The sequence below is a fragment of the Drosophila miranda genome, chromosome XL (assembly GCF_003369915.1).
Source record: "Drosophila miranda strain MSH22 chromosome XL, D.miranda_PacBio2.1, whole genome shotgun sequence".
NCBI lineage: Eukaryota > Metazoa > Arthropoda > Insecta > Diptera > Drosophilidae > Drosophila > Drosophila miranda.
The window spans coordinates 423,688-448,594 of record NC_046673.1 but is presented as its reverse complement, the minus strand read 5'-3'; the positions used below and the strand labels follow the sequence as shown (position 1 = coordinate 448,594).

At 47.0% G+C, this 24,907-nt stretch overlaps 1 pseudogene; it reads left to right on the top strand.

The window, feature by feature from the left end:
* The first annotated feature begins 19,826 nt into the window (after positions 1-19,826).
* Positions 19,827-20,918, top strand: LOC117188807 (annotated as a pseudogene).
* Positions 20,919-24,907: the final 3,989 nt, after the last annotated feature.

Here is a 24,907-nt window from a genome sequence, read left to right as displayed (position 1 = left end):
CGCTTGAATATCATGGCATCAACAATCTGGAGGTCTGGTAAGCGTTCTCGGTACTCTGTAATTTCCTTCCTTAACTCCTGATATTCCTCAGATTCAAACTCCACCGTTTCGAAACCCAGGATACTACTTGGATCCACTTCCACGTCTTCAATACTGCGCGACAATGTATTGTCCACTCCTTTCCGGTGTTCTATGCCGAAATCGAAGGCCTGCAGCTGAAGGGACCAACGAGCTAAGCGACCATCCAGATTTTTCATGGTCATGAGCCATTTGAGACTGGCGTGGTCAATAATGACTGTAAACGGCATCAGCTTTACGTAAGGACGGAACTTTTGGATCGCCATGAGAGCTGCCAGACACTCTTTCTCTGTCACCAAGTATTTTTTTTGGTGGCAATTTAGTTTGGCAGAGAAAAATGCGATAGGCCTCTCGCTCTGCTTGTCATCCCTTTGGAAGAGTACGGCTACCCCATAATGTGAGGCGTCAAACTGTGAGGTGAGTGGCTCGTTTTGCCTTTTCCGTCAATCTAAATTTCCCTTTTCCCGACTTTTTCAGGGCGTCTGTAAGCGGAACGGCTATCTCATCATAGTTCTTCATAAAGCGCCGATACCAGCCCGCAGTTCCAAAGAAAGCTACGCAGTTCTCGGACAGATCGCGGCTCGGGAATGCGTAAGATGGCCGACACACGATCCGGATCCATCTTCACCGGAGATTAACAAAAGTGAGATTTACTCAGCCCTATCGTTAGGTTCGCTTCTCGTAGGCGCTCGGCAACCTGTCGCAGAATCTTCACGTGCGTTTCGAAGTCCTCGGCTGTATTCAACAAGTCGTCTAAATACGCATAGACGTTTGAACGCATCTCTACCGGAATGACCTTGTCGACCAGTCCACATAGGCGTTGTGCAGCGTTGCAGAGGCCAAAGGGCATCATACGGAACTGGTAAAGAGGCCGTCCCGGCACTGTGAATGCCGTATATGCTCGACTCTGCTCGTCTAGCTCGATTTGCCAAAAAGCGAATTTTAAATCGACGCTGGAGATGTATATCGTCTGATCGAGACAAAATCCCCTCGATTTTAGGCACCCACTGCATTGATGCGTCCTTGATGGTTTTTTTGTTGAGCTTTCGGGCATCGAGACAGAAACGATTTTTGCCCGGCCTTCGCACCACTGTACTTGATGACTCCCAAAGCCAACTTTTTTTACACCTCCCCACACACCACTTCTTGCATCGCTGGCGACAGCGGGTAATGTCGATCCTTTACAGGTGCAGCCTTCTCCACTAACTGAATTTTATGAGTCTCTCTCGACGTCCTCTCCAGGCCTACAGCTTCGAAAGTCAGAAACTCTGCCTTCACCTGATCCAAAGCTGCCTTCTGCTCTTCCGACAACTCCCATTCTTCCTGCACTATCTCCTTCTCCGGGCCTTCCACATAGTGAGCGACTTGATCAGCCAGCACTTCTTCCACTAATCTGTGAGATGCCCCTACTGGACCTTCTCCCATCACCTCAGAAGCCAATGAGAATACCCGCCAAAAGTCTACCCCCAAGTAAATTTCCTGTTCCAAGAAAGGGCATACGAAAAACGTTAATCTTTTTACCTCTCCCTTGTATTCCACCGGTAAGTCCACTCGGCCAACGATTGCGCGATCTTCCCCATTCGCTACCTTTACTATAAAAGAATAGCGCCGAGCCTCTACGCTCAGCTTCTCCAGGAATTCCTGACCATTTCGCCCTAGCATGCTGTGTGTAGCGCCTGAATCCAAACGGCCTCGCACGAACTCGCCCATTATAGAGATTTCTGCGAAAACTCTCGGGTCTTTCTTGCAACAGCGTTTTACTGAAGCAATCACCTACCTCCTCATAGTTCGCCCTTGCTTGAACCGGGATCTCGCCTTTTTCACCCGCACCGACAGTGCTCGCATACCATCCACTCGTAGTTCAGAAAATATTATATTTCGGGTTTCTAAATAATTTCTTAACCGCTCTTCATATGATAAGTTCCTTAATCTAGCATGCAAGCATCTAGCATCTTGCGCTTTCTTAATGACCTCTGCCTCTTCATCGCTAATCGCCCGATCCTGCACGACCTCGCTGACGTTCGTATTCGCCCCGCGGCCATAGCTGGTGGCTTTGGGTGCTCCTCGCCACGAAGATCTAGCTTTTCTCTTCAGGTGTGCCTCTATTTCCATGCATTCATCCCGTAGTTGGTCTAAGGAATAAACCCGTAAGCCGTAAACGAAACTCGCTATCTCATCTGTGAGTGCCTTTTTGACTATTTTTACCATCTCCTTTTCAGGTGGCGAGCTTCCTCATGATATGGAAAAAGTCTTCCACACTCTCGATTGACCGCTGCATTCTTTCCCGCAGTTCTCTCATATGGTCGAACTCGGACGCCGTGCTTCGGAAACGTGCAATTAGGTCGTCCCTAAGATCCTGCCAAACACCACCGCCATGATCGCGAATGTACTGCCAGTACCATTCCCGCGCGTTTCCTGTAACCAGGTGATAGAATCCCTTGAGAACCTCATCCCACGGGCAGCGACATTGGGATTGTAGGAATTCAATTCGGAACACAAAATCCTCGACCGTCATTTTGTTGCTGTCCCCGTCGAACGTCACATCCCATTTTTCGACTCGGCCCCACCGTGGCCAAGGTCTATAGCCCGGTGGGTTTGAATGCGGATCTTCTCGAGGAATTTCACCAGCTCTCCTTCTCTCGCCACGACCCTGACCTGAGTGTCTACGTGCTATCGGGTTTCGCCAATCTCGCGTTTGATTCTCAGCCCGTTTATGCTGCTCACTGGATGCGGTCGCCCCTACTCCTGAAGACGGTTCCGGACCAATACCACCTCACCCCGAGCGAGCCAAAAATGGCCATTCTTCCTGGCCTGGACAGCTCCAAGTTCCTCCCGATCTTGATCGAATATCGCCCCGGACGCTTCTCCTATCGGGTCCACTGTTTCGTTTACGCGTGATTGCGTATGATACGGTCGACTACCTCCCTTCTTGTGGCATCTGCACTGAGCAACACCAATACTACAACAAAAAATTAACTCCTAAAAATCGCTCCTCAACTACGATTAATATATATATAAATAAATAGACACCAAAATAAATAACTAGCAATAAATAAACAGCAATACGCTTTGGACCAATAAATACTCAGATAAATAAATACTTAAATACCGATATAAATATTGCGCCAACTAGCGCCGTTAACGAGATATATACAATTAAATATTTGAATAAATAAATAAATAATGACCTATGTATGTATATGTATATTCGGTCGACACCTCAAACACATTCAACACAACACAAAACCTAAGAACAAAATTTCCTAACAATACTTCTTCTTACAAGATTCATTAAGAGGGGGACACGTGACTAGCCGGGACCAGCAACCGCTCCAGCTTCTGCGCTCCACTTGACAGTCGCCCTACGGATATCTACAATTACGTACACCACTTGTGTGACCTGTCACCTACTCTAGTCATCGCTCTAAGCGATGGCCGATAAACGAGAAGCCTCACGGTGCACGAGCCCACTTTGCTTTTAGTTTATTCCTGTCATCCATCATACCGATCTGCCATGACAACCGATGCATCGCGGGTTGTCTTTACGACTCCCGGGCCACCTATTCCTCACCACATCTCGGCAGACAGACCACAGGTTCAAAGCACAAAAGCGGCATTTTTATACCCGATACTCAAAATGAGTATTGGGGTATATTAGATTTGTGGTAAAAGTGGATGTGTGTAACGTCCAGAAGGAATCGTTTCCGACCCCATAAAGTATACATATATATTCTTGATCAGCATCAATAGCCGAGTTGATTGAGCCCTGTCTGTCTGTCTGTCTGTCTGTCTGTCCGCCTGTCCGTCCCTATTAGCGCCTAGTGCTCAAAGACTATAAGAGCTAGAGCAACGATGTTTTGGATCCAGACTTCTGTGATATGTCACTGCTACAAAAATATTTCAAAACTTCGCCTCGCCCACTTCCGCCCCCACAAAGGACGAAAATCTGTGGCATCCACATTTTTAAAGATACGATAAAACCAAAAATGCAGAATCGGTGAGGATGACCATATCTTCTAAAGTGCAAAATCTGAACCAGATCGAATAATGATTATAGCCAGAATCAAGAAAACAATTTCATTCTTTCTCGCTCTGTCTCTCTCTAACACACAGGTTTCATGGTCGGTTTTGTCAATTGCAAAATATGAGTTCAAGGATCTCAGAACCTATAAGAGCCATAGCAACCAAATTTGGTATCCACACTCCTGTGATATCGCACCTTGACCGTTTCGTGTCCAAATTTCGCCACACCCCCTTCCGCCCCCGCAAAGAACGAAAATCTGGGGCATCCACAAATCTCAGAGACTATTAAGGCTAGAGTAACCAAATTTGGTATCCGCACTTCTGTTAGATCTCACTATAAAACGTATATCTCAGAATTTCGCCCCACCCCCTTCCGCCCCCACAAAAAACGAAAATCTGTTGCATCCACAATATTGCACATTCGAGAAAACTAAAAACGCAGAATCATAGATAACGACCATATCTATCAGATTGCTGAATCTGGATCAGATCGGATCATTTTTATAGCCAAAAGGAACAAATAAATTTGCACTGGCTACGCAGCACCCGACGTCACGCTCAGACTGATTTTCTGTCTCTCTCGCACGCACTCCTTGTCGTGTCGTCTAATATTAGCGGCGTCTGCCGGAGGAGAGCCATACTGACTTAGTATCCGCAGCAACTCACAACGTTCCCCCTCGTTATACCCGATACTCAAAATGAGTATTGGGGTATATTAGATTTGTGGTAAAAGTGGATGTGTGTAACGTCCAGAAGGAATCGTTTCCGACCCCATAAAGTATATATATTCTTGATCAGCATCAATAGCCGAGTCGATTGAGCCATGTCTGTCTGTCCGTCTGTCCGTCCGTCCGTCTGTCCGTCTGTCCGTCCGTATTAGCGCCTAGTGCTCAAAGACTATAAGAGCTAGAGCAACGATGTTTTGGATCCAGACTTCTGTGATATGTCACTGCTACAAAAATATTTCAAAACTTCGCCCCGCCCACTTCCGCCCCCACAAAGGACGAAAATCTGTGGCATCCACAATTTTAAAGATACGAGAAAACCAAAAACGCAGAATCGTAGAGAATGACCATATCTTTTAGACTGCAGTATCTGAATTGGATCGTATTATTATTATAGCCAGCATCAAGAAAACAATTTGATTTTTTCTCGCCCTGTCTCTCTCTAACACACACGTAGCATAGCCGGCTTTGCTTAGAGTAAAACATTAGCGCCTAGATCTCAGAGACTATAAAAGCTAGAGCAGCCAAATTTTTGATCCACACTCCTGAGATATCGGACCGAGACGAGTTTGTTTCAAAATTTCGCCACACCCACTTCCGCCCCCGCAAAGGACGAAAATCTGGGGGTATCCACAATTTCAAAGATATGAGAAAACCAAAAACGTAGAATTGTAGAGAATGACCATATCTTTAAGACAGCGGAATCTGAATTGGATCGTATTATTATTATAGCCAGCATCAAGAAAACAATTTCATTTTTTCTCGCCCTGTCTCTCTCTAACACACACGTAGCATAGGCGGCTTTGCTTAGAGTAAAACATTAGCGCCTAGATCTCAGAGACTACAAAAGCTAGAGCAACCAAATTTGGTATCCACACTCCTAATATATCGGACCGAGACGAGTTTGTTTCAAAATTTCGCCACACCCTCTTCCGCCCCCGCAAAGGACGAAAATCTGGGGATATTCAAAAATCTCAGAGACTATTAAGGCTAGAGTAACCAAATTTGGTATCCGCACTCCTGTTAGATCTTACTATAAAACGTGTATCTCAAAATTTCGCCCCACCCCCTTCCGCCCACACAAAGGACGAAAATCTGTTGCATCCATAATATTGCACATTCGAGAAAACTAAAAACGCAGAATCATAGATAATGACCATATCTATCAGATTGCTGAAATGAGGCCATGCTTGACCACCGAGGCAATCCTGACGTCGGCAAGTTCTCTTCCCATTTCTCCTTTGTTTTGTGGTCCAGTTTCGTGCCTATGATGAAGATCAGCAACCCATCGGATATCTCCTGCGGGGTCGCCAAGGTCTGAAGTGCACGCAAGTGCGAATTGATTTTGTCGCTGAGCGCGCGCAAGCCGATAGCCGAGCCCTTCTCCACCCCTTGCAGCCCGAAAATAGCCTTGACGTGTGCCTGAAAATGTAACAGCTTATTATCGAATCGCAACATTAGTAAATTCAACGCCTTGTCGTAATTCTCCTCAGAAAGTTCCAAGGAACGAATCGTATCCAGCGCAGCACCATCTAGACATCCACGAAGATATTGGAATTTTTCGATGATTGGTATACGATGGTCTTTGTGCACCATTGTCGAGAACATCGAGTGGAATTCTGGCCAATCCATGTAGTTCCCACCGAATCGCGGAAGCTGCAACTCGGGCATTCGAGAACGGCCTATACTATTATAGGCGAACAACGACGAATTCCCCTCGAGAGTATGCCGAGCCGTTGAATTGGCAACATTTACCGTGCGAGCAGCCATCAACTCCCGCGACAGCCTGGACCTAACCTTGACATAAACATTCGAAAAGTCCAGCCGGGCATCATGGGCTAACTGCAGGAAATCCAGCCATTCAAGGCTCGTTTGAGCGGCATCGAAATCCGCATTCATTCGCTCGATTTGCTCTAAGCGAGCTTGAAGTTCTGCCTCATCTAACTCGGCAAGCTCTTCCTTCATAAGAAAGCGATCCATGGCCTTTAGTTGGCGCGCGATGGACTCGGCCTTGTGCTTGTAGAAATCTACATCACTCGGCATTGCTGCGTTCGCGACATTGGTAGGCTCAGGTGCTGCCATGTTGAGGTTTTAAAAGAGTCTCTCAGCACGACCGAAAAAGACACCCTGTATACGTATAAACGTGGGAACCGAAAGCAAAGGGATTACAGCTAATGCCTTTAGCTGTGCGGCTGTGCGAGCTGTCCGATTCCGCTTTGTACTCCGCTTGTGTGTATTAGTGAGTTCGCTGCACTGCCTACCGCACTGCACTGACCGAATTGTCGCGACAGAGAAACTAATAGCCAGCAATGCGTGTATGTAGGTGTATGTAAGTGTGTTTTAGCACCGAATTGTGCTTAACCGCCGAAAATTTGCTAGGGCTAACGAATGTCGATCGCGAATGTTTATTAATTGACACTGCAACTCAGAGATCACGTCGGGGTCACCAAATTTTATGTGGAGATAATGTTTTTTATCCCCAATCGGCCGACTAATTATTTCGAATTAAACAAAACTCGGCGCAGAAATAAAATTACGATATGTTCTTTAATGCGTGACATCCAAATTGCAAGTGTGGCTTGCCTGCCCTTTACATTGCCGCTCCGATCGCTAAGCGCAGCTTCGCTCGGCCGACGTCGGTAGGCAGACGCAAAGCGGAGATAGCGAAGAGCGAGCTGGCAGAGAGCGTTTAGCAGGGCAAGCAAGCGCAAAGCTTTAACAAACAAATGAGTGACATAGACATAAGTAACAAACAAAATAAGCGGCTGAGGGCCAAGAATTAGGTGCTATTTGGCAAGCAGCTAATCGGCTGGGTTCTGCTCCGAACACTCATTTTGTAGAGGAAATCCGTTTACTTCAGAAGCAAAAACCATTAAAAAGCAGCTTAAAGTTTCTTACTCCCTTTTTAGAAGTCGTGAACGGATTCGAACTTATCAAGGTTGGTGGACGATTGGAACACTCAGACCTACCCTACCAGACGGTCAAAAACATCCGTTGCTGCTGCCTTAGTCAGTCCAAACTTGTATGGAACTATATTCGATATTTGCATCTTCGGAACTATCACGCTGGACCTAAAGCCCTAGTCGCTCTCATTCGTTTGGAGTATTGAATCGTTAACGCCAGAGACTTGGCACGTCGAATTGTTCGCTCCTGTGTACACTGCGTTCGCTACAGACCGAAGCTGCTACAACAACTCATGGGCTCATTACCGCCTACGCGACTCGCTCCGGCTCGACCCTTTGAACGCTGTGGAGTTGACTTTTGTGGACCCATCAACACATATCTACGCATTCGTTTGCCTTCTCACCAAGGCCGTTCACATCGAAGTAGTCTCTGATTTGTCAACAAAGGCGTTCTTAAACGCATTGAAACGGATGGGAGGTCGTCGCAAGCTGCCGACAGACATCTTCTGCGATAATTCCACTAACTTTGTAGGGGCATCGAATCAACTGCAGGAACTAAATAAGTTTATGTTCTTAAAGCAGACCCAAGATGAAATCTATAAATTTTGCGCATCGGACTTTATTAATTTCCATTTTATTCCCCCCAGGGCACCTCATTTCGGAGGCCTGTGGGAAGCGGCAGTTAAGAGTGCAAAGGGGCTGTTAAATCGTACGCTGGCCAACACCAGGTTCACCTTTGAAGAGTTGAGCACTGTCGTCGTCGAGATAGAATCGATCCTCAACTCGCGCCCGCTAACGCCGCTTTCGTCAGACCCAAATGACTATAGCACTCTCACGCCTGGTCATCTCTTGGTTGGCGAATCATTGCGATCACTACCTGAAAGGTCTCTCGAGAATATCAAGCTGTCAAGTATGGACCGCTACGATGCGATTACGGCCGTCAAGCAACGGTTTTGGAAGCAATGGTCTGCTGACTACGTCAACGAATTGCGATCTCAACGAACATCACCGAGGGCACGTTGGTCATCATCCATGAGGACAACCTGCCACCGCTACGCTGGAAACTAGGCCGAGTGCAGTCTACTGTGCTTGGGAAGGATGGACTTGTACGGATTTTAGGTGCACCTCCGCACTGCAAATGGAACATGTTGCAGGCCAATACACAAGTTGGCAATTCTTCCGGTGGTTTGAAAGCAGTCCTTCAACGGGGCCGGGATGTTCGGTCAAACTCCTTTAAGGAACAAAGTACTCAAATGACCCTCGTAAAATAGAGAGCCTACGCTCACTTTTTGTATTTACTCTCACCATGATTGTACTAAATACACCACTGTATTCTCTCTCTTATGCCCAGTAAGATTTGTAATAAATAGTTATTGCCTAATGCTCAACTGGATCGATCGAATTTCTCTTTCATATATAGACTTTGATTCGTTTGCAGAAAAAACTAACACACCCCCATCCGTGAACTAACATTAATGCGGAAAACGCTCCGTGTATAAACATACAGTTTTTGGAACGGGCGCTCGGTGACCACCTCTTGCTCAATCCCGACCTGCATCCGATAATTCTGCGCTTTCGACTCCTTGCATACGGTACACCGTCGAATATAATCCCGCACCTCTAATGCCATGTCCGGCCAATAAAACTGCCTACGCAATAAATGCAAGCTTTTCGCGATTCCACCGTGCGCTGTCTTCTCATCCAAATGTGCTTTGTCTATCAACTCGGAACCCACAATTTCCAGACGGATCCCTCCAGTTGATCGGCGAATCGCTCAAAGCGTATGCGCTTGAATATCATGGCATCAACAATCTGGAGGTCTGGTAAGCGTTCTCGGTACTCTGTAATTTCCTTCCTTAACTCCTGATATTCCTCAGATTCAAACTCCACCGTTTCGAAAACCAGGATACTACTTGGATCCACTTCCACGTCTTCAATACTGCGCGACAATGTATTGTCCACTCCTTTCCGGTGTTCTATGCCGAAATCGAAGGCCTGCAGCTGAAGGGACCAACGAGCTAAGCGACCATCCAGATTTTTCATGGTCATGAGCCATTTGAGACTGGCGTGGTCAATAATGACTGTAAACGGCATCAGCTTTACGTAAGGACGGAACTTTTGGATCGCCATGAGAGCTGCCAGACACTCCTTCTCTGTCACCAAGTATTTTTTTTGGTGGCAATTTAGTTTGGCAGAGAAAAATGCGATAGGCCGCTCTCGCTCTGCTTGTCATCCCGTCGGAAGAGTACGGCTACCCCATAATGTGAGGCGTCAAACTGTGAGGTGAGTGGCTCGTTTTGCCTTTTCCGTCAATCTAAATTTCCCTTTTCCCGACTTTTTCAGGGCGTCTGTAAGCGGAACGGCTATCTCATCATAGTTCTTCATAAAGCGCCGATACCAGCCCGCAGTTCCAAAGAAAGCTACGCAATTCTCGGACAGATCGCGGCTCGGGAATGCGTAAGATGGCCGACACACGATCCGGATCCATCTTCACCGGAGATTAACAAAAGTGAGATTTACTCAGCCCTATCGTTAGGTTCGCTTCTCGTAGGCGCTCGGCAACCTGTCGCAGAATCTTCACGTGCGTTTCGAAGTCCTCGGCTGTATTCAACAAGTCGTCTAAATACGCATAGACGTTTGAACACATCTCTACCGGAATGACCTTGTCGACCAGTCCACATAGGCGTTGTGCAGCGTTGCAGAGGCCAAAGGGCATCATACGGAACTGGTAAAGAGGCCGTCCCGGCACTGTGAATGCCGTATATGCTCGACTCTGCTCGTCTAGCTCGATTTGCCAAAAAGCGAATTTTAAATCGACGCTGGAGATGTATATCGTCTGATCGAGACAAAATCCCCTCGATTCTAGGCACCCACTGCATTGATGCGTCCTTGATGGTTTTTTTGTTGAGCTTTCGGGCATCGAGACAGAAACGATTTTTGCCCGGCCTTCGCACCACTGTACTTGATGACTCCCAAAGCCAACTTTTTTTACACCTCCCCACACACCACTTCTTGCATCGCTGGCGACAGCGGGTAATATCGATCCTTTACAGGTGCAGCCTTCTCCACTAACTGAATTTTATGAGTCTCTCTCGACGTCCTCTCCAGGCCTACAGCTTCGAAAGTCAGAAACTCTGCCTTCACCTGATCCAAAGCTGCCTTCTGCTCTTCCGACAACTCCCATTCTTCCTGCACTATCTCCTTCTCCGGGCCTTCCACATAGTGAGCGACTTGATCAGCCAGCACTTCTTCCACTAATCTGTGAGATGCCCCTACTGGACCTTCTCCCATCACCTCAGAAGCCAATGAGAATACCCGCCAAAAGTCTACCCCCAAGTAAATTTCCTGTTCCAAGAAAGGGCATACGAAAAACGTTAATCTTTTTACCTCTCCCTTGTATTCCACCGGTAAGTCCACTCGGCCAACGATTGCGCGATCTTCCCCATTCGCTACCTTTACTATAAAAGAATAGCGCCGAGCCTCTACGCTCAGCTTCTCCAGGAATTCCTGACCATTTCGCCCTAGCATGCTGTGTGTAGCGCCTGAATCCAAACGGCCTCGCACGAACTCGCCCATTATAGAGATTTCTGCGAAAACTCTCGGGTCTTTCTTGCAACAGCGTTTTACTGAAGCAATCACCTACCTCCTCATAGTTCGCCCTTGCTTGAACCGGGATCTCGCCTTTTTCACCCGCACCGACAGTGCTCGCATACCATCCACTCGTAGTTCAGAAAATATTATATTTCGGGTTTCTAAATAATTTCTTAACCGCTCTTCATATGATAAGTTCCTTAATCTAGCATGCAAGCATCTAGCATCTTGCGCTTTCTTAATGACCTCTGTCTCTTCATCGCTAATCGCCCGATCCTGCACGACCTCGCTGACGTTCGTATTCGCCCCGCGGCCATAGCTGGTGGCTTTGGGTGCTCCTCGCCACGAAGATCTAGCTTTTCTCTTCAGGTGTGCCTCTATTTCCATGCATTCATCCCGTAGTTGGTCTAAGGAATAAACCCGTAAGCCGTAAACGAAACTCGCTATCTCATCTGTGAGTGCCTTTTTGACTATTTTTACCATCTCCTTTTCAGGTGGCGAGCTTCCTCATGATATGGAAAAAGTCTTCCACACTCTCGATTGACCGCTGCATTCTTTCCCGCAGTTCTCTCATATGGTCGAACTCGGACGCCGTGCTTCGGAAACGTGCAATTAGGTCGTCCCTAAGATCCTGCCAAACACCACCGCCATGATCGCGAATGTACTGCCAGTACCATTCCCGCGCGTTTCCTGTAACCAGGTGATAGAATCCCTTGAGAACCTCATCCCACGGGCAGCGACATTGGGATTGTAGGAATTCAATTCGGAACACAAAATCCTCGACCGTCATTTTGTTGCTGTCCCCGTCGAACGTCACATCCCATTTTTCGACTCGGCCCCACCGTGGCCAAGGTCTATAGCCCGGTGGGTTTGAATGCGGATCTTCTCGAGGAATTTCACCAGCTCTCCTTCTCTCGCCACGACCCTGACCTGAGTGTCTACGTGCTATCGGGTTTCGCCAATCTCGCGTTTGATTCTCAGCCCGTTTATGCTGCTCACTGGATGCGGTCGCCCCTACTCCTGAAGACGGTTCCGGACCAATACCACCTCACCCCGAGCGAGCCAAAAATGGCCATTCTTCCTGGCCTGGACAGCTCCAAGTTCCTCCCGATCTTGATCGAATATCGCCCCGGACGCTTCTCCTATCGGGTCCACTGTTTCGTTTACGCGTGATTGCGTATGATACGGTCGACTACCTCCCTTCTTGTGGCATCTGCACTGAGCAACACCAATACTACAACAAAAAATTAACTCCTAAAAATCGCTCCTCAACTACGATTAATATATATATAAATAAATAGACACCAAAATAAATAACTAGCAATAAATAAACAGCAATACGCTTTGGACCAATAAATACTCAGATAAATAAATACTTAAATACCGATATAAATATTGCGCCAACTAGCGCCGTTAACGAGATATATACAATTAAATATTTGAATAAATAAATAAATAATGACCTATGTATGTATATGTATATTCGGTCGACACCTCAAACACATTCAACACAACACAAAACCTAAGAACAAAATTTCCTAACAATACTTCTTCTTACAAGATTCATTAAGAGGGGGACACGTGACTAGCCGGGACCAGCAACCGCTCCAGCTTCTGCGCTCCACTTGACAGTCGCCCTACGGATATCTACAATTACGTACACCACTTGTGTGACCTGTCACCTACTCTAGTCATCGCTCTAAGCGATGGCCGATAAACGAGAAGCCTCACGGTGCACGAGCCCACTTTGCTTTTAGTTTATTCCTGTCATCCATCATACCGATCTGCCATGACAACCGATGCATCGCGGGTTGTCTTTACGACTCCCGGGCCACCTATTCCTCACCACATCTCGGCAGACAGACCACAGGTTCAAAGCACAAAAGCGGCATTTTTATACCCGATACTCAAAATGAGTATTGGGGTATATTAGATTTGTGGTAAAAGTGGATGTGTGTAACGTCCAGAAGGAATCGTTTCCGACCCCATAAAGTATACATATATATTCTTGATCAGCATCAATAGCCGAGTTGATTGAGCCCTGTCTGTCTGTCTGTCTGTCCGCCTGTCCGTCCCTATTAGCGCCTAGTGCTCAAAGACTATAAGAGCTAGAGCAACGATGTTTTGGATCCAGACTTCTGTGATATGTCACTGCTACAAAAATATTTCAAAACTTCGCCTCGCCCACTTCCGCCCCCACAAAGGACGAAAATCTGTGGCATCCACATTTTTAAAGATACGATAAAACCAAAAATGCAGAATCGGTGAGGATGACCATATCTTCTAAAGTGCAAAATCTGAACCAGATCGAATAATGATTATAGCCAGAATCAAGAAAACAATTTCATTCTTTCTCGCCCTGTCTCTCTCTAACACACAGGTTTCATGGTCGGTTTTGTCAATTGCAAAGTATGAGTTCAAGGATCTCAGAACCTATAAGAGCCATAGCAACCAAATTTTGGTATCCACACTCCTGTGATATCGGACCTTGACCATTTCGTGTCCAAATTTCGCCACACCCCCTTCCGCCCCCGCAAAGAACGAAAATCTGGGGCATCCACAAATCTCAGAGACTATTAAGGCTAGAGTAACCAAATTTGGTATCCGCACTTCTGTTAGATCTCACTATAAAACGTATATCTCAGAATTTCGCCCCACCCCCTTCCGCCCCCACAAAAGACGAAAATCTGTTGCATCCACAATATTGCACATTCGAGAAAACTAAAAACGCAGAATCATAGATAATGATCATATCTATCAGATTGCTGAATCTGGATCAGATCAGATCATTTTTATAGCCAAAAGGAACAAATCAATTTTCACTGGCTACGCAGCCCCCGACGTCACGCTCAGACTGATTTTCTGTCTCTCTCGCACGCACTCTTTGTCGTGTCGTTTAATATTAGCGGCGTCTGCCGGAGGAGAGCCATACTGACTTAGTATCGGGTATAACTGTAGAGTTGCGGTGTCCGCTGCAACTTACAACGTTCCCCCTCGTTTGTTGTAGTATTGGTGTTGCTCAGTGCAGATGCCACAAGAAGGGAGGTAGTCGACCGTATCATACGCAATCACGCGTAAACGAAACAGTGGACCCGATAGGAGAAGCGTCCGGGGCGATATTCGATCAAGATCGGGAGGAACTTGGAGCTGTCCAGGCCAGGAAGAATGGCCATTTTTGGCTCGCTCGGGGTGAGGTGGTATTGGTCCGGAACCGTCTTCAGGAGTAGGGGCGACCGCATCCAGTGAGCAGCATAAACGGGCTGAGAATCAAACGCGAGATTGGCGAAACCCGATAGCACGTAGACACTCAGGTCCTCGAGAAGATCCGCATTCAAACCCACCGGGCTATAGACCTTGGCCACGGTGGGGCCGAGTCGAAAAATGGGATGTGACGTTCGACGGGGACAGCAACAAAATGACGGTCGAGGATTTTGTGTTCCGAATTGAATTCCTACAATCCCAATGTCGCTGCCCGTGGGATGAGGTTCTCAAGGGATTCTATCACCTGGTTACAGGAAACGCGCGGGAATGGTACTGGCAGTACATTCGCGATCATGGCGGTGGTGTTTGGCAGGATCTTAGGGACGACCTAATTGCACGTTTCCGAAGCACGGCGTCCGAGTTCGACCATATGAGAGAACTGCGGGAAAGAATGCAGCGGTCAATCGAGAGTGTGGAAGACTTTTTCCATATCATGAGGAAGCTCGCCACCTGAAAAGGAGATGGTAAAAATAGTCAAAAAGGCACTCACAGATGAGATAGCGAGTTTCGTTTACGGCTTACGGGTTTATTCCTTAGACCAACTACGGGATGAATGCGTGGAAATAGAGGCACACCTGAAGAGCAAAGCTAGATCTTCGTGGCGAGGAGCACCCAAAGCCACCAGCTATGGCCGCGGGGCGAATACGAACGTCAGCGAGGTCGTGCAGGATCGGGCGATTAGCGATGAAGAGGCAGAGGTCATTAAGAAAGCGCAAGTGACACGGCGTGTTCCGCAAAAGTTGATTTGCTGGAACTGCGGGCAGACCAATCATGGCTTTAGAGACTGTATGGCATCGGAGAGGCGAATTTTTTGCTACCGGTGTGGAAAGCCCGGTGCATATTGCCCGACCTGCCCGAATTGCGCGGGAAACGAGAAGAGGAGTGCGATCCAAGCAGGCGAATCACGCTCACAGAGGGGGCCTGCGCAGAGAAAGTAGAAGAGAAGAAAAATGAATTAGATAGACGTAATTTGCATGCTTGATTAAGGGACTTATCATATGAAGAGCGGTTAAGAAATTATTTAGAAACCCGAAATATAATATTTTCTGAACTACGAGTGGATGGTATGCGAGCACTGTCGGTGCGGGTGAAAAAGGCGAGATCCCGGTTTAAGCAAAGGCGAAGTATGAGGAGGTAGGTGATTGCTTCAGTAAAACGCTGTTGCAAGAAAGACCCGAGAGTTTTCGCAGAAATCTCTATAATGGGCGAGTTCGTACGAGGCCTTTTGGATTCAGGCGCTACACACAGCATGCTAGGGCGAAATGGTCAGGAATTCCTGGAGAAGCTGGGCGTAGAGGCTCGGCGCTATTCTTCTATAGTAAAGGTAGCGAATGGGGAAGATCGCGCAATCGTTGGCCGAGTGGACTTACCGGTGGAATACAAGGGAGAGGTAAAAAGATTAACGTTTTTCGTATGCCCTTTCTTGGAACAGGAAATTTACTTGGGGGTAGACTTTTGGCGGGTATTCTCATTGGCTTCTGGGGTGATGGGAGAAGGTCCAGTAGGGGCATCTCACAGATTAGTGGAAGAAGTGCTGGCTGATCAAGTCGCTCACTATGTGGAAGGCCCGGAGAAGGAGATAGTGCAGGAAGAATGGGAGTTGTCGGAAGAGCAGAAGGCAGCTTTGGATCAGGTGAAGGCAGAGTTTCTGACTTTCGAAGCTGTAGGCCTGAAGAGGACGTCGAGAGAGACTAATAAAATTCAGTTAGTGGAGAAGGCTGAACCTGTAACGGATCGACATTACCCGCTGTCGCCAGCGATGCAAGAAGTGGTGTGTGGGGAGGTGTACAAAATGTTGGCTTTGGGAGTCATCGAGTACAGTGGTGCGAAGGCCGGGCAAAAATCGTTTCTGTCTCGATGCCCGAAAGCTCAACAAAGTAACCATCAAGGACGCATCAAGGCAGTGGGTGCCTAGAATCGAGGGGATTTTGTCTCGATCAGACGATATACATCTTCAGCGTCGATTTAAAATTCGCTTTTTGGCAAATCGAGCTAGACGTGCAGAGTCGAGCATATACGGCATTCACGGTGCCGGGACGGCCTCTTTACCAGTTCCGTATGATGTCCTTCGGCCTCTGCAACGCTGCACAACGCCTATGTGGACTGGTCGACAAGGTCATTCCGGTAGAGATGCGTTCAAACGTCTATGCGTATCTAGATTACTTGTTGATTATAGCCGAGGACTTCGAAACGCACGTGAAAATTCTGCGACAGGTTGCCGAGCGTCTACGAGAAGCGAATCTATCGATAGGGCTGAGTAAATCTCTATTTTGCTGTAAAAACATTAAATACCTGGGATTTATAGTGGGAGGAGGAGCGCTGAAGATGGATCCGGATCGTGTGTCGGCCATTTTACGCATCCCCGAGCCGCAATCTGTCCGAGAATTGCATAACTTTCTGGGAACTGCGGGCTGGTATCGGCGCTTTATGAAGAACTATGCTGAGATAGCCGTTGCGCTTACAGACGCCCTGAAAAAGTCGGGAAAAGGGAAATTTAGATTGACGGAAGAGGCAAAACGAGCCATGGGGGCTTAATTGGGGGGATTTAAGAGCTGCACTCACCTCGGCACCAGTCCTGGTACACGCAGATTTCAAGCGGCACTTCTATATACAGCGCGACGCTCCACATTATGGGGTAGGAGCCGTACTCTTCCAACGGGATGACGAGCAGAACGAGAGACCCATAGCGTTTTTCTCCGCCAAGCTAAATTGTCGCCAGAAGAACTACTCGGTGACAGAGAAGGAGTGTCTGGCAGCTCTTATGGCGATCCTAAAGTTCCGTCCGTACGTAGAGCTTCTGCCATTTACAGTCATTACTGACCACGCCAGTCTCAAATGGCTCATGACCATGAAAAACCTGGATGGTCGCTTGGCTCGGTGGTCCCTCCAACTGCAGGCCATCGATTTCGCCATAGACCACCGGAAAGGAGTGGACAATGTAGTGGCAGATACATTGTCGCGCAGTATTGAAGAGGTCGAAGTGGATCCGAGTGGTATCCTGGGTTTCGAAACGGTGGAGTTTGAATCTGAGGAATATCAGGAGTTAAATAATACAATCACAGAGAACCAAGAACGCTTACCCGACCTCCATATTGTTAATGGCATGATATTCAAGCGCATGCGCTTTCAACGATTTGATGATCAACTGGAGGGATCCGTCTGGAAATTGTGGGTTCCCAGCACGCTGATGGCCGCACTGATAGACAAAGCACACCTAGACGAGAAGAGAGCGCACGGTGGAGTCGCGAAACCCTTGCATTTATTGCGTAGGCAGTTTTACTGGCCGAACATGGCATTAGAGGTGCGGGATTATATCCGACGGTGTACCGTGTGCAAGGAGTCGAAAGCGCAGAATAATCGGATGCAGGTCGGGATGGGGCAAGAGGTGGTCACCGAGCGCCCGTTCCAAAAACGAGATCAAAGAACGGGCTGAGGTCAATATTTATAGTAGTTGACCAGTTCTCGAAGTTCACGTTCTTGAAGACCATGACCAAGGCCACAGCAAATCAAGTTGTGAGGTTCTTCGTCCACGAGGTATTTTACAAGTTTGGAGACGGACAATGGGGCTTAGTTCGTCTCGAAAACTTTTAGGGGGATGATAGAAGCATTCGGGGTCACTCATATGAGGACGCCGGTTTATTCTCCGCAGAGTAACGCAGCCGAACGCGTGAATCGCACAGTTCTCAACGCGATTCGGGCGTATCTGGAAGACGACCACCGGGACTGTGATGCGCATCTGCCGGAGATAGAACTGGCCATTAGGAACTCGGTTCACGAGGCGACGGGCGTAACGCCATTCTTCGCAGTCTTCGGGCAGCAAATGTACTTACAGGGGTCATGCTACAAGATGGCAAAGCGACTGCGGTCACTCGGCGAGCAGGACATATCGCTGCTGGAGAGTCAGGACAAGCGACAAATCATCCAAGAGAGGATTCGCGCTAGTCTTCATCAGGCATACGAGCGTAGTGGGGTACGGTATAACCAGCGAGCTCGGGTGTTCTACCCGAAGCCGGGACAAGAGGTATTCCGCCGAAATTTCGTCCTTAGTGACTTTGGCAAATGCTTTAATGCCAAGTTCGCGCGCAAGTGAAGCCAGTAGGAGAGAACGCGTATGCTTTGGAGGACCTTAACGGCCGTCCCATAGAAGTATACCACGCCAAAGTCCCAAGACTGTAGTGAGATGTAAGTGTGGCCTACATTGGGCGGGGCAGAAAAATGTAAGGCACGCCGGCATGTGCTCTAGAGTGTTCCTGAATCCGGTGGTCATGCCCACGCGTATGTTGTCCCTTCAATGACTGACGACATACTCGTGGTGGTGTTCCAGCCCCACCTGAACGATAGGCGGCTAGGGCCGAGGGCGACGCGCCATCTAGCGGAAGTCCAGGGAGGCTTGATGGTGTATGGTGACATCGGGGGGAGCTGGAGCCGGTACTGGGGATGTATCATTTTCCTAGCGCGCATGTGAGCATGGATCGTTTTAAAAGATGGTTTAAGTAATGGCTTAAAATCAATTTACAAAAGGAGTTCGGTCTCGGACGGAGATTTCTTTTCCGCGCTATAAATTTCCGCAATATTCCGAATCAGTTTTTTTTCGCCACCCAAGTTAGGGATAGGGATGACAGAAGCAACAATACCTAATCTCGGTATATCGACCAAGGGGTTCTGTGTCCCTTTAACTATATTTTTGGCTCATCAGAGCCATCACTAAGTGTAGCCGTTTCTCCGAGTTACCAAAAGAGTGTGACCACAAAACATCAGATACTCTATTCTGTTTGGATCAGTAAGGCCGTTCACAGTACTTTTTGGTATATTTTGAAGTCGATAGTTAGATTTATGATATATTGGTATATTTCATCCATTTTGTGGTATATATTAGTATATTTGATCGATTTTTTTGCAATTATTCCAGTCAGGGTGACCGCTTACGGTATTTTTTATGTATAAATTGAACCGACGGTATATTTACGGTATATCGGTATATAATGGTATATTTAGTCAATTTCATCAATCTATTAGATTTAATTTTTAAAGGTATATAGAAATACAATAAAAGCAACTTTTAAGAATAAGCCAGTCAAGTATACAATTGATTCACTGATCGGATAAAATTATGTGGGCATGGCTAAATGTTCTATATAGCTAGTAATATTCCACGGAATAAAAAAAACGACGAACATGTAAAATAGAACTTGAATTTGTCAGTATATTGTTTAAATGAGACGGTATATTTTGGTATATTTAACGATAGTCCCGCGGTCACACTGATTCCAGTCATTTATCTGCGACGCTTCTAAAAACTGAAAATTTTCCCTGGAAGAATTCTTTAACACCTTCTCTTGCAGCATTTAACTAAAGAAAACACGTAAAAGTGAGTTTTCAACCAATAAAAAGGATAAAAAACCGAAATATCAGCACTTTAATACGCTTGTGTAGAGCGAAAAAATATGCACACATAGGAGCACTCGTAAATGTACATATGTACATATGTGTGTCTTTCTACTTATGTATATGCATTTCATCGACGCGTACCTGCATATGTGCGGATTCTTGCGTGTGCGTGTTTTTCTAAAAAATGTGTCTTGTTTTTTCTATATGCATATATTTCCCACGTTTTTTCCTATTTCTAGGGAGAAAAATATCCAAAATGCCCAATATTAAACTGCCGTCCTCGGACGAGGAAATCTTCTATACCGACATCCAGATCGCGAAGTGCTCGGGAACTATCAGACAATGCTTGAGGATTGTGGAATGGAGGATGATGAGAATGCCATTGTCCCTCTGCCGAATGTGAATTCTACCATTTTGCGTAAGGTTCTGACCTGGGCCCACTACCATAAGGATGATCCTCAGCACACTGAAGATGACGAGAGCAAGGAAAAGCGCACCGACGACATCATCTCGTGGGACGCCGATTTCCTCAAGGTAGACCAGGGCACACACTTCGAGCTAATCCTGGCCGCCAATTATCTAGATATCAAGGGTTTGCTCGAGCTGACTTGCAAGACCGTGGCAAACATGATTAAGGGAAAGACTCCAGAGGAGATACGTAAGACTTTTAACATTAAGAAGGACTTCACTCCCGCCGAAGAGGAGCAGGTGCGCAAGGAGAATGAGTGGTGCGAGGAGAAGTGAGAAGGCGTAATAGGGAAGCGGTTGACCATCAAGCCGCCTTCAGCTGCTGGCTGATTACACAATAATTTAATAATTTTAATTTATTTGATTTATTAACCCTATTCTGCGATTACTTTGTCATACACTAATTAAAATATGCGAAATTATGTACCCTATGCGTAAGAAAAATAGCTTCACATGAATAAATTTAACCAATCTAAAAAAATTTCTGGGTTTTATCGTAATCCAGTGCTAGTGTCCCTCGATAACTTAGTGCATCGTGGGCACTGCCATCGCAGTATGGGACTTGGCTGCACTTGTCTTACCAGAAGCCCTGATGAATGTCGTTTGCAGACACTATGCTCAAAGATTATAGGGGTATATTAGTTTTGAGGTGGAAGTGGATTTGTGTAACATCCAAAAGGAAGCGTTTCCGACCCCATAGAGTATATATATTTTTTATCAGCATCAATATCAATATAACTATATCTGGTCATGTCCTAATCCATGGTTTACGCCACGCGCCCTTCCTCCATTTAAATTTACTGCATCATGTTTCGATATAATCAACAATCTCATCGTTTTGCAAAATCTAGATAAATAAATAAATTATAACTCTTCGTGTAAATATATGATTGTGTTGAGACGATGACGGGGATACTCTTACTCATGCGGGAATGATGTTATATGCATGTGTGGAGGTATATATATATATATATATGTACAAGGCTTTAAGTTAATGTGAGCAACTACCGAGACAAACCTATCAAGGGCTAGACTGTTCAATATTGAATGAGGCATGCTCCAAAAACAGGTAAGTTTACATTTCCACAAATACACCAAATGCTCCCCGTGTCACCCCCTAAGGGTTAAGCCTATGCGACCGATCAGCTGTTGGCAGTTAGTTCTGTAGGGAAATGTGTTGGTGATTTAAGTTACTTAAATCACTAATGAATGCAACAAAACAATAAAGGACGACACGAGAAACAACATAACATTAAATGTGGAAGGTGTTTTGCAAGTACATTTTTTTTTTTGTATGTTTAAATTTACGCGACGCGGGCGGATTGCTGGCCGTGGCTGGTCAGCCCTAAATCTATATTTGTAAATATATATGTACATATGTATGTATGTTGGTGCGTGTCGGTTTTAACCGGGTGTATACGTGTGTATGCATGTGTAGCGTTTCGGGCTCTGACGGGGTGCATGAGACCATAAGGTGCTGCAACGACAACGCGATCGGGCAAGAATCGCCCTGGCACCAGCGCCGTCCTCTTGCCCACCGTTTCAAGTCCCGCGCTTTTTGGCTCACACTCACGCAATTGGAACGAACTCACTCGGAGAGGTTCACGTTGGACAGTCTTCTATGTAGTCGACACTCTCACGAACTTCAGTGTTCCTCGCCAGGAAACCTTCTGGCCAGAGTCTGGGGGCTGTATTGCGGGCCGGCTATGAGCAAAATTTACTGCATTAAATCCTATTTGGGTGGCCCGCCTTCCTTTTTCTTTCTTGTACTCACTTCCAAATTTCGGTTTTAACTATAAAAATCCACGCAGACTCCGCGACGTTACCCTTACGTCCACGCTGTATGATTTCTATAATTCACTCTACGTTCTCTAATAATTTTCACGTCTATTTATCCCTTTTCACCCTTACTAATACATATAGCTAATCTTATCCTATTCCTTATATCCCCAGTAACGGATCCCAGCTCCCCCGATATCACCATACACCATCAAGCCCCCCTGGAATTCCGAAAGATGGCGCGTCGCTCTCAGACGTGGCCAACTATCGCTGAGGTGGGACTGGAACACCACCACGAGTGTGTCGTCAGTCCTAGGAGGGACAACATACGCGTGGGCATGACCACCGGATTCAGGAACACTCTAGAGCACATGCCGGCGTGCCTTACATTTTTCTGCCCCGCCCAATGTAGGCCACACTTACATCTCACTACAGTCTTGGGACTTTGGCGTGGTATACTTCTATGGGACGGCCGTTAAGGTCCTCCAAAGCATACGCGTTCTCTCCTACTGGCTTCACTTGCGCGCGAACTTGGCATTAAAGCATTTGCCAAAGTCACTAAGGACGAAATTTCGGCGGAATACCTCTTGTCCCGGCTTCGGGTAGAACACCCGAGCTCGCTGGTTATACCGTACCCCACTACGCTCGTATGCCTGATGAAGACTAGCGCGAATCCTCTCTTGGATGATTTGTCGCTTGTCCTGACTCTCCAGCAGCGATATGTCCTGCTCGCCGAGTGACCGCAGTCGCTTTGCCATCTTGTAGCATGACCCCTGTAAGTACATTTGCTGCCCGAAGACTGCGAAGAATGGCGTTACGCCCGTCGCCTCGTGAACCGAGTTCCTAATGGCCAGTTCTATCTCCGGCAGATGCGCATCACAGTCCCGGTGGTCGTCTTCCAGATACGCCCGAATCGCGTTGAGAACTGTGCGATTCACGCGTTCGGCTGCGTTACTCTGCGGAGAATAAACCGGCGTCCTCATATGAGTGACCCCGAATGCTTCTATCATCCCCCTAAAAGTTTTCGAGACGAACTAAGCCCCATTGTCCGTCTCCAAACTTGTAAAATACCTCGTGGACGAAGAACCTCACAACTTGATTTGCTGTGGCCTTGGTCATGGTCTTCAAGAACGTGAACTTCGAGAACTGGTCAACTACTATAAATATTGACCTCAGCCCGTTCTTTGATCTCGTTTTTGGAACGGGCGCTCGGTGACCACCTCTTGCCCCATCCCGACCTGCATCCGATTATTCTGCGCTTTCGACTCCTTGCACACGGTACACCGTCGGATATAATCCCGCACCTCTAATGCCATGTTCGGCCAGTAAAACTGCCTACGCAATAAATGCAAGGGTTTCGCGACTCCACCGTGCGCTCTCTTCTCGTCTAGGTGTGCTTTGTCTATCAGTGCGGCCATCAGCGTGCTGGGAACCCACAATTTCCAGACGGATCCCTCCAGTTGATCATCAAATCGTTGAAAGCGCATGCGCTTGAATATCATGCCATTAACAATATGGAGGTCGGGTAAGCGTTCTTGGTTCTCTGTGATTGTATTATTTAACTCCTGATATTCCTCAGATTCAAACTCCACCGTTTCGAAACCCAGGATACCACTCGGATCCACTTCGACCTCTTCAATACTGCGCGACAATGTATCTGCCACTACATTGTCCACTCCTTTCCGGTGGTCTATGGCGAAATCGATGGCCTGCAGTTGGAGGGACCACCGAGCCAAGCGACCATCCAGGTTTTTCATGGTCATGAGCCATTTGAGACTGGCGTGGTCAGTAATGACTGTAAATGGCAGAAGCTCTACGTACGGACGGAACTTTAGGATCGCCATAAGAGCTGCCAGACACTCCTTCTCTGTCACCGAGTAGTTCTTCTGGCGACAATTTAGCTTGGCGGAGAAAAACGCTATGGGTCTCTCGTTCTGCTCGTCATCCCGTTGGAAGAGTACGGCTCCTACCCCATAATGTGGAGCGTCGCGCTGTATATAGAAGTGCCGCTTGAAATCTGCGTGTACCAGGACTGGTGCCGAGGTGAGTGCAGCTCTTAAATCCCCCCAATTAAGCCCCCATGGCTCGTTTTGCCTCTTCCGTCAATCTAAATTTCCCTTTTCCCGACTTTTTCAGGGCGTCTGTAAGCGCAACGGCTATCTCAGCATAGTTCTTCATAAAGCGCCGATACCAGCCCGCAGTTCCCAGAAAGTTATGCAATTCTCGGACAGATTGCGGCTCGGGGATGCGTAAAATGGCCGACACACAATCCGGATCCATCTTCAACGCTCCTCCTTTTACCATGAATCCCAGGTATTTAATGTTTTTATAACAAAAGTGAGATTAACTCAGCCCTATCTTTAGATTCGGTTCTCGTGGAAGCTTTCCACTTGCCAATATACCGACCCGTTAACAGCGAATTTGTGAAGAGAATTGTGAGAGATTCACAGAACTCAACATCACAGTTGCGAAGCAGGAAGGCAAAAATGTCATCGCAGTCGGGTTTGTTAGGATTTTCGAACTCATCCATTGCCTCTAAAAAATCCACCTCCGATACATCAAGTGTGCCAATATTGACCGCCGCACAGTGTAACATTCCGCCGTTTCAGCTTGCTAAATTAGTAGCTTCTGAATAAATAAAGATATCTTCATGAAACAAACTGCACTTGAAAGAAAAATTTTTCACAATTT